Consider the following 9,322-nt stretch of genomic DNA (forward strand, 5'->3'; position numbering starts at 1 on the left):
TGCAGGCAGAGCCTTCAGATCTGTGTAGTAGACTGTATTGTCTGCGCAGGCCAACCAAGCTGCATGTGCGAGCTAAGAGCAGGGTGTGTTGGACTGAGGAGTCTGCCAGGTGCTGCATGTCAACCACCAGATGTTCCTGAAACAAGCCACTGGAGGAGAGCGCAACAGCAGGCTGAGTGGGCTGATTACCACCAGGCGTCAATGTCATTACCATGAGGCAGCTAGGGACACAGGAGCTGGGACATCACTGGTTAATGGTCATGGCAGACATACAGATGATCCTCACAGCCAGACTTGCACTTAGCAGTTGCATCCCTAAACAGCTAGGACATGAAACAAACTCCTATTCTGTCTCATGAGGTACTGTAATTTACAACAGACTAACTGCTAGGTCACACTGCATCCTTGAGGCCATGAATAAAGTGAATATACACACACTGTTACCAAATGAATGCAGAGTTCGTTATTATGGTATCAAAACAATGTCACATGCGCAGAATACAACAGGTAGACCTTACCGTGAACCGCTTACTTACAAAAATATCAAAAAGTAACAAGACAATTACATAACGAGGCTATATACAGGGGGTACCGGAACACAAGTCAATGTGTGGGGGTACAGGTTAGTTGAGGTCATTTGTAAAGTGACTATGCATAGATAATAAACCGCAAGTAGCAGTAGTGTAAAAACAAGGGGGGTCAATGTAAATAGTCATAGTCCGGGCGGCATTTGATAAATTGTTCAGTAGTGTTATGGCCTGGGGGTAGAAGCTGTTAAGGAGCCTTTTGGTCCTAGACTTGGTGCTCCGGTACTGCTTGCCGTGCGGTAGCAGAGAGGACAGTCTATGACTTGGGTGACTGGAGTGTTTAACCATTTTTTGGGCCTTCCTCAAATGCCTTTTGTATTATTTTTTTAAATATATTTTTAAATTCCCATACAATGCTACATTGACAAGCCACAACATATTTATTTATTGGTCTAAACTGAGTGATCTGGCTTTGAGTTGGCTTGGTTACTATGGTGAGTGATGCAGTTGCCCAGACAAACCCCCTGTTCTCTCTCCTCACTGACAGAGGACAGTCTGCTCAAGCAACACACCATTTACTCTTTTAAATCTCTTGCTTTAGTTCCTCTCATCCGGGAACACATGAATTAACACACAGTCCTGAACCTGTCTTCTCACTCAAACTCATTACCGCCTCAGACTTTTGGAATATGTTGTGATAACGTTGCATGGGGACCTTGTGAGCAGTCACTTCAGACTAGCTGAGTAAAGCCTCTAGCTAATAAAGACTGACCATTGAAAGATGGGGCGTAACACGTCATTGATTATAGTTCAGCTGACAACACTGTTGTGCAGAACATACAACTGAGGACATGAACATGTATACAGTATTCTGTGACATAAAGGTATAGCCCTGAATCTAAGTGTTTGTTGCTAATGCCTTAGGAATTGATGGGTGAGTGAATCGTATTGACTTCTTGGGGAACACGGCTAAGATTTTGGGGCGAAGATAAGATGGTTGACACTATGGGGGTTTAGGAGAAAGTCCTAAATTATTTGACTTCTGTTTGAATGAGCATTAAAAGACCGTTAGATAGGCTAAGCAACTGCCTTAGCCCTTGAAAAGTGACATTTCAGGAGATGTCAGGAGATTGAGGAGAATGATTCTAGATGGTTTTATATTGTAGAAAGTAATTCAGATGAGATGTCTCTTTGTCTCGAGGATACCCGAGCCGAGGAAAGGGATAGCCGATGCCACGCCTCACTGATCCCAAAGCAAAGTCACTCAGCGTCGTGCAGGCGGGTGGAGAGATAGAGGGAGAAATGAGTCCCCTCTCCTCCTCCAGAGAGGCCCATCAGCTCTTGTCATCTCTCTAATGATTATCAGTTATATTGCTCTGTGTGTATCTGACTAGTTAGGATGTCAATGTGATTTGTGTTAGTGTGGCGGACGGACAGGCCCAGACTAATGAAAGAAGAGCATCAGAGCCATCACACCAATCTGAACAGAGAGGCTGACTGACAGGGCAGACAGCTCAGTGTTTTAGGAAAACAAAATGGCTGCCATTGTTTCAGGGGGTTGATTTGGATCGAGCCATAGATACACTGCACCGGTCTCAAAATGCTAGTGATAGTGTAAAATACTTGGTGTATATTTCTGTATATATGCATGTCTAAATCCATAGAGATAAAACTATGTCTAAATCATTCTTGAAACCAATTACATTGTGGGCCATTGATTCAATGAATGTGTTGTTATTATCTGGGGCAAGTAACAATAAAATATTTGTATCAGTCCCTTCAGGATTTTGCAGGGATCTTTTGTGAGATTTGCAAGCAAAAATGCTTGATGTTACTGGGCAATTCTGACATTTTGCATGGCAATATGCAATGATTTTGTCAAATTCATTGCGAAAAGGCGCTGACTGTAAATGTGAGGTGGTTGGTTGAAATTGCAAGCCCTCTGTTTGTATTGCGGGTCCGTTTTATGTGATAACATTGCGATGATTTTACTGTTTTATGCACCTGTACCAAGTCAGTGGGCGGGGGTACAGGCTAGTTGAGGTAATCTGTACATGTAGATGGGGGAGAAGTGACTATGCATAGCTAACAAACAAACAGCGAGTAGCAGCAGTGTACAAAAGGGGGAGGTCAATGTTAATTGTCCGGCTATTTTATGAGTTGTTAAGCAGTGTTATGGCTTGGGGGTAGAAGCTGTTGAGGAGCCTTTTGGTCCTAGACTTGGCGCTCCGGTACCACTTGCCGTGCGGTAGCAGAGAGAACAGTCTATAACTTGGGTGACTGGAGTCTCTGACAATTTTATGGGCTTTCCTCTGACACCGCTTATTATATAGGTCCTGGGTGGCAGGAAGCTTGGCCCTAGTGATGTACTGGGCCATTCACACTTCCCTCTGTAGCGCCTTAGGGTCAGATGCCGAACAGTTGCCATACCAGGCGGTGATGCAACCGTTTGAGGATCTGGGGACCCATGCCAAATCTTTTCAGTCTCCTGAGGAGGAAAAGGTTTTGTCATGCCCTCTTCACGACTGTGTTGGTATGTTTGGACCATGATAGTTCGTTGGTGATGTGGACACCAAGGTACTTAAATCTCTTCGACCCACTCCACTACAGCCCCGTCGATGTTAATGGGGGCTTGTTCGGCCCGCTTTTTCCTGTAGTCCACGACCAGCTCCTTTGTCTTGCTCACATTGAGGGAGAGGTTGTTGTCCTGGCACCACACTGCCAGTTCTCTGACCTCCTCCGTATAGGCTGTCGCATCGTTGTCGGTGATCAGGCCTACCACTCTTGTGTCGTCAGCAAACGATGGTGTTGGTGTCGTGTTTGGCCACGCAGTCGTGGGTGAACAGGGAATACAGGAGGGGACTAAGTACATACCCATGAGACGCCCCAGTGTTAAGGATCAGCGTGGCAGACATGATGTTGGCCACTTGGGGGCGGCCCGTCAGGAAGTTCAGGATCCAGTTGCAGAGGGAGGTGTTTAGTCCCAGGGTCCTTAGCTTAGTAATGAGCTATAGTGGGCACTATGGTGTTGAACGCTCAGCTGTAGTCAATGAACAGCATTCTCACATAGGTGTTCCTTTTGTCCAGGTGAGAAAGGGCAGTGTGGAGTGCGATTGAGATTGCGTCATCTGTGGTCTGTTGGGGTGTTATGTGAGTTGGAGTGGGTCTATGGTGTCCGGGAGGATGCTGTTGATGTGAGCCATGACCAGCCTTTCAAAGAACTTCATGGCTACCGACATGAGTGCAACGGGGCGGTAATAATTTAGACAGGTTACCTTCGCTTCCTTGGGCACAGAGACTATGGTGGTCTGCTTGAAACATGTAGGTATTACAGACTCGGTCAGAGAGAGGTTGAAAATGTCAGATAAGACACTTGCCAGTTGGTCCATGCATGCTTTGAGTACACGCACTGGTAATCCGTCTGGCCAAGCGGCTTTGTGAATGTTGAATTATTTAAAGGTTTTGTTCACATCGGCTACCGAGAGCGTTATCACACAGTCATCCAGAACAGCTGGTGCTCTCATGCATGCTTCAGTGTTAATAAAAGGCATTTAGCTCATCTGGTAGGCTCTCGTCACTGGGCAGCTAGTAAGATTCAATCTTAAACCTGGAATGACGCTTTGTTTGTTTGATGGTTAGTCTGAGGGCATAGCGGGAATTCTTTTGAGCGTCCGGATTAGTGTCCCGCTCCTTGAAAGTGGCAGCTCTAGTATTTAGCTCGATGCGGGTGTTGCCTGTAATCCATGGCTTCTGGTTGGGATATGTATGTACAGTCACTGTGGGGGCGATGTCGTCAATGCACTTATTGATGAAGCCGATGACTGAGGTGGTGTTCTCCTCAATGCCATCTGTGGTAGCACAACAGTCCTGTAGTGTAGTATCCGCGTCATCTGACAACTTCCGTATTGAGCGAGTCACTGCTACTTCCTCCTGTTGTTTTTGCTTGTTAGCAGGAATCAGGAGGTTATAATTATGGTCAAATTTTCCAAATGGGGGGTGGTGGAGAACTTTGTATGCATCTCTGTGTGTGGAGTAAAGGTGGTCTAGGATTTCCCACCCCCCTGGCTGCACATGTGACATGCTGGTAAAACTGATTTAAGTTTGCCTGCATTAAAGTCCCCGGCCACTAGAAGCGCCGCTTCTGGGAAAGCATTTTCTTCTTTGCTTATGGCCTTATAGAGTTGGTTGAGAGCGGTCTTAGTGCCATCTTCGTTCTGTTGTGGTAAATAGACGGCTACAAATAATACAGATGAGAACTCTCTTGGTAGGTAGTGTGGTCTACAGCTTATCATAAGGTACTCTACCTCAGACGAGCAATACCTCAAGACTTCTTTAATATTAGACATAGTGCACCAGCCGTTATTGACAAATAGACACACACCACCACCCCTGGTCTTACCAGAGGTAGCGTCTCTGTTCTGCCGGTGCATGGAAAATCTCGCTAGCTTTATATTGCCCGTATCTTCGTTCAGCCATGTCTCAAGGGAACATGTTACAGTTTTTAATGTCCCGTTGGTAGGATGGTCTGGGCCTGTTCCAGTGAAAGCAGGATATCCTTCTCGTCGGACTCGTTAAAGGAAAACGTTTCTTCCAGTCCGTGGTGAGTAAACGCTTTTACTGGAACAGGCCCAGATCATTTGGCATGAAGAAAAGATGCCGAAAAAGAGCCTGCAGATCGGGCAGCCTCCTGAGAATCCGGAGGCGAGTGAGAAACTCCCACTGCCATTCGTTCTTCTTGCTAACATGCAATCATTGGAAAATAAAATTGATGACCTACGATTACTTGGTGACAAGAACAATGGATTTACGAGAAAGACACAACAACTCATATGTCCAATCTGATTACGGATTACTTTGATTATCAACTGTATCGCATACTCCACTCTGACCTTTGAGTTTCTTAGAACCCTTGCGTGCTTCTTAGGATGGTGTCTCTTCCCACTGCGGCCGCTTCATCCGAGGTGACATGATGCTTAATGACAGTACAGAGGAAATCATGCGTAGTGCTGAGATGGCTTTACCTTTGACCCTTGACCTCTGTGTCCTCCGAAAGAAAGGGGATCAACACATCCTATGATGACAGCCGGTGTCATGGTCAATGGCCTGTCCCTTACTACACATAACCCTTTGTAACACCTAACCCTTTGCTTTACCTGAAAATGTTAAAAAGTCAAGATTTAGCGTATTACATGAGTTATCCTAAAGGACAAGCCAAGGAGATGAACGAAAAAGGAGAATGCTGAAAAGAGACAAAGAGGAGAAAAAAAATCAGATGTAACAAATTTCCTGTGACTGGCGGGAAGGGTTTCATGCTGCTGAGTTGCAGTGAGGCTCGGCACAACACCTCCATCCTGAGATAGCTGTCAGAAGCGTTTTGCTCTGATATCTGACAGATTTACTAAAGACACTCTTCTCAGGGCACTACTCTTTAAATCGTTAGTTTAATGCACAATGACATTACCAATTATAGTGAGCTCCATGCTCAAATAGCATGTCAAAACCTGTGTATCAATCCATTAGATCCTGTCTCCTAGCACATTAAGTGGTACCTTAAGAAATCTCTCCAGCAGTACAGAAGTGCTGACTGAATGGAAAATCTACCTCAGCTCACCATGCTGTCTTTTTTAGAGGCACTGGAAGAAACATGAACAATACATCTAGATAATGGCTGGCATTGTTTACTTCGCACTGGAAAGTAAACAATGTGCGAAAGCCTAGAATGCATTTAAGGCATATAAGTCACTCGATTTAAAGCTTTGTTGATACTCTGAGCTTTCAAAAACTGGAGAGGTGTCATGACACCATCATATCTGACGAGTCCACTGACTCACCCTGCACATTGCTCTGTAGCTCTCCCTCCCTCCATGCATCCCAATAATCTGTCCTTTCTGAAGCGTCCTCTTGTACACTGCTTACCACAATTTTAAAAATAGTTACAGTAGGGACTTTCCACCATATTACTTATACCAGTCATTTCTTTTCAAATCCACGAAGGGAAGTAAACACTGAGAAATGACAGATTATTGGGATGCAGGCTCTGTCTTTGTGTTCTCCTGCCCTGTCGACTATGACAGTCAGTGGGCCTGTGTGGGGGGGGGGTGATTTAGTACAGCTGGTCCTAACGACCTCCCTGTCCTTGTGATGAGGACACCCCCTCAGGGCGCTGGCATGGAGGATACATCTCGGACCGACTGGCACCTCGCCTGGCTGGCACCACGCTGCCCACATGGCACCACGTCCACACTCTGCCACCCCTCTGATAGATACCTCTTTGATGCCACCTTTATTAAACTATCTGGTAAATCACTTTTGATTTGTTATCATGTTTTTCTGATGAGTTTTTGTGGATAAAAATACCCTCCAGCTAAGGCATAGGAATAATTGCATTACCATTCCATAAATCAGCTTAATGCAAGCGCACCTGTGTGTGTGTGTGTGTGTGTGTGTGTGTGTGTGTGTGTGTGTGTGTGTGTGTGTGTGTGTGTGTGTGTGTGTGTGTGTGTGTGTGTGTGTGTGTGTGTGTGTGTGTGTGTGTGTGTGTGTGTGTGTGTGTGTGCGTGTGTGCGTGCGTGTGTAAAACAATTATTGCAACAGGTCCACATTACAGAATATAATTGAATGTCCAGTGACATGGCCACTATATGAAACTGCTGCCTGTAGTGGTGACTGCTTTTTCCAATGTGCCATTTCAGAGCAACCACATCAATAAGGTATGATTACAAGGCTGACAAAATGAATCTCAACTGTCATTATGGTTTGGACAGGCTCTGATCAAGTTACATTAGTGTGAAAGCAAATGAATGATTTGGCCCAAATCTAAATCAGTTTAGGCCACACTATATTTGGATAGTCAGGATTATCCATCTGCAGATGGTCATACTATCAACAAACTATCTGTTGATATGCAACTGCTTGCTAAAGTTACATTTAAGGTTAAGTTTAAAATAAAGGTTAGGACTAGGGTTAAGTTTAGGGTTAGGAGAAGGGTTAAAGGCTATGGTTAGGGTTAGTAGATAGTTAGTTGACATGTTACTGGAGATAGTCTGTAGAGCATCTACAGATGGACTATCCTAATAAAGCGTTAATTGAATTTATCAAGCCTTCTATTTGCCAAGGGATTATTACGTTCAAGAATCATACGCTGTTTGAGACTATTTACACATGGAGCTGTGAATTTGAAATCCTCATTATTGAGCCTCTGTATTATGAAGCATTTTAGCAGGTAACAGTTTGGGTTACAGTTCAACAATGGGATGCTGTTGGCATGTGTTTACAGTATGTTGTGGCTTTTGTTCCCTCCACACACACATTGTAGCCTACTGCACAGATGCATTCAAGATTTATATGGGTCAAAGATAGATATGTATAAACAAAAGAGGCCTTACAAATTCTGTAAAATGAACATTTACAGTATCTTGACATTAATGTATACCAGAGACAGAGAGAGCATACAGAGACCAATATTTGGATAAGTCAAGTCACTCCTTAAAGCTAAAAATATATTTTGTTTAGCTAAACTGACCATGTATTTTTTCCATCTGAAAACGTCTTAAACGTCCTTTAGGATGAGGATTCAGCTTCTGGACAGAGAAGGTAAGAAGGCCAGCTCAGGACATCCTTTCCTCTCCTCTGCAATCCAGACACAATGGTTAGACACGGCAGACATTTTGACACAGTGCGTCAGGCTAATCCAACAAGACATCCTCATGTTTTATCAGAGCTTTCAAAAATGGGCCGTCGGTCTCCCTCTGCGTCTTCCGTATGTCAGTCTGTCTCCTCCCGAATGTGTGGTGTCGTTTAGGTGGCGTTGCCAATCTCTCGAGGAGACGGAGCGCCTGAAAGAAGCAGCAAGAGAGCGGAGCCAGCGCCGTGACCTCCTCGGCCATGCGACGTGTCTGGAGTTGGCAGGGGACGCAATTGAGAGTGACACTCCTGGTTGGAGCTGCCAAACTGCCACTTCCTGTCCTCTTTATTCACACGTAGTGGGAGTTTAGAGTGGACGTTTGAAGAGCCCAGAACAGACATGTGTCTCCATGTCCAGCCATCCCTTCTGACTGTCATTACTGTAGTGCAGAGCCATTCAGTCCAGATCAGTACCAGGGCTAATGCCTGTCTGGGTGAGAGATGGCTAGAAAAAGCCATTCACACGAACCCAAGGCCTACTTATCATCAGAGTGTGAAGGGAATACTGCATGTATGTATACTTGTTGATTTGTCATGTTAACTCCATGTTATGCCTCCACAGTCATTGTGTATTATCTGGACATGGTTATATGTTATCTACTTGGCCTAATGTATCTCTTTATTTGTCATGTTAACTCCATGTTATGCCTCCACAGTCATTGTGTATTATCTGGACATGGTTATATGTTATCTACTTGGCCTAATGTATCTCTTTATTTGTCATGTTAACTCCATGTTATGCCTCCACAGTCATTGTGTATTATCTGGACATGGTTATATGTTATCTACTTGGCCTAATGTATCTCTTTATTTAAGAGATGATAGTGAGTCAATAAAGGGAGGACTCTCACATCATTGCCTTTCAATTACATACCAAATAATGTATGTTTTATGTATTTGTACTCAGATCCCCTCCTAGAAAAACAAGAGGCCCACCTGAGTAGGTCGCAGCTTTTAAGTAGGCAAATTGAACACATAGACTGCCTTAAGAAGTATTCATACCTGTCACTCCCTGATCTGTTCAACCTGTCCTTGTGATTGTCTCCACCCCTTCTAGGTGTCACTTATTTTCCCTGGTGTATTTATCTCTGTGTTTCCTGTCTCTCTTTGCC

Source organism: Oncorhynchus keta, chromosome 17 (assembly GCF_023373465.1).
Source record: "Oncorhynchus keta strain PuntledgeMale-10-30-2019 chromosome 17, Oket_V2, whole genome shotgun sequence".
Lineage (NCBI taxonomy): Eukaryota > Metazoa > Chordata > Actinopteri > Salmoniformes > Salmonidae > Oncorhynchus > Oncorhynchus keta.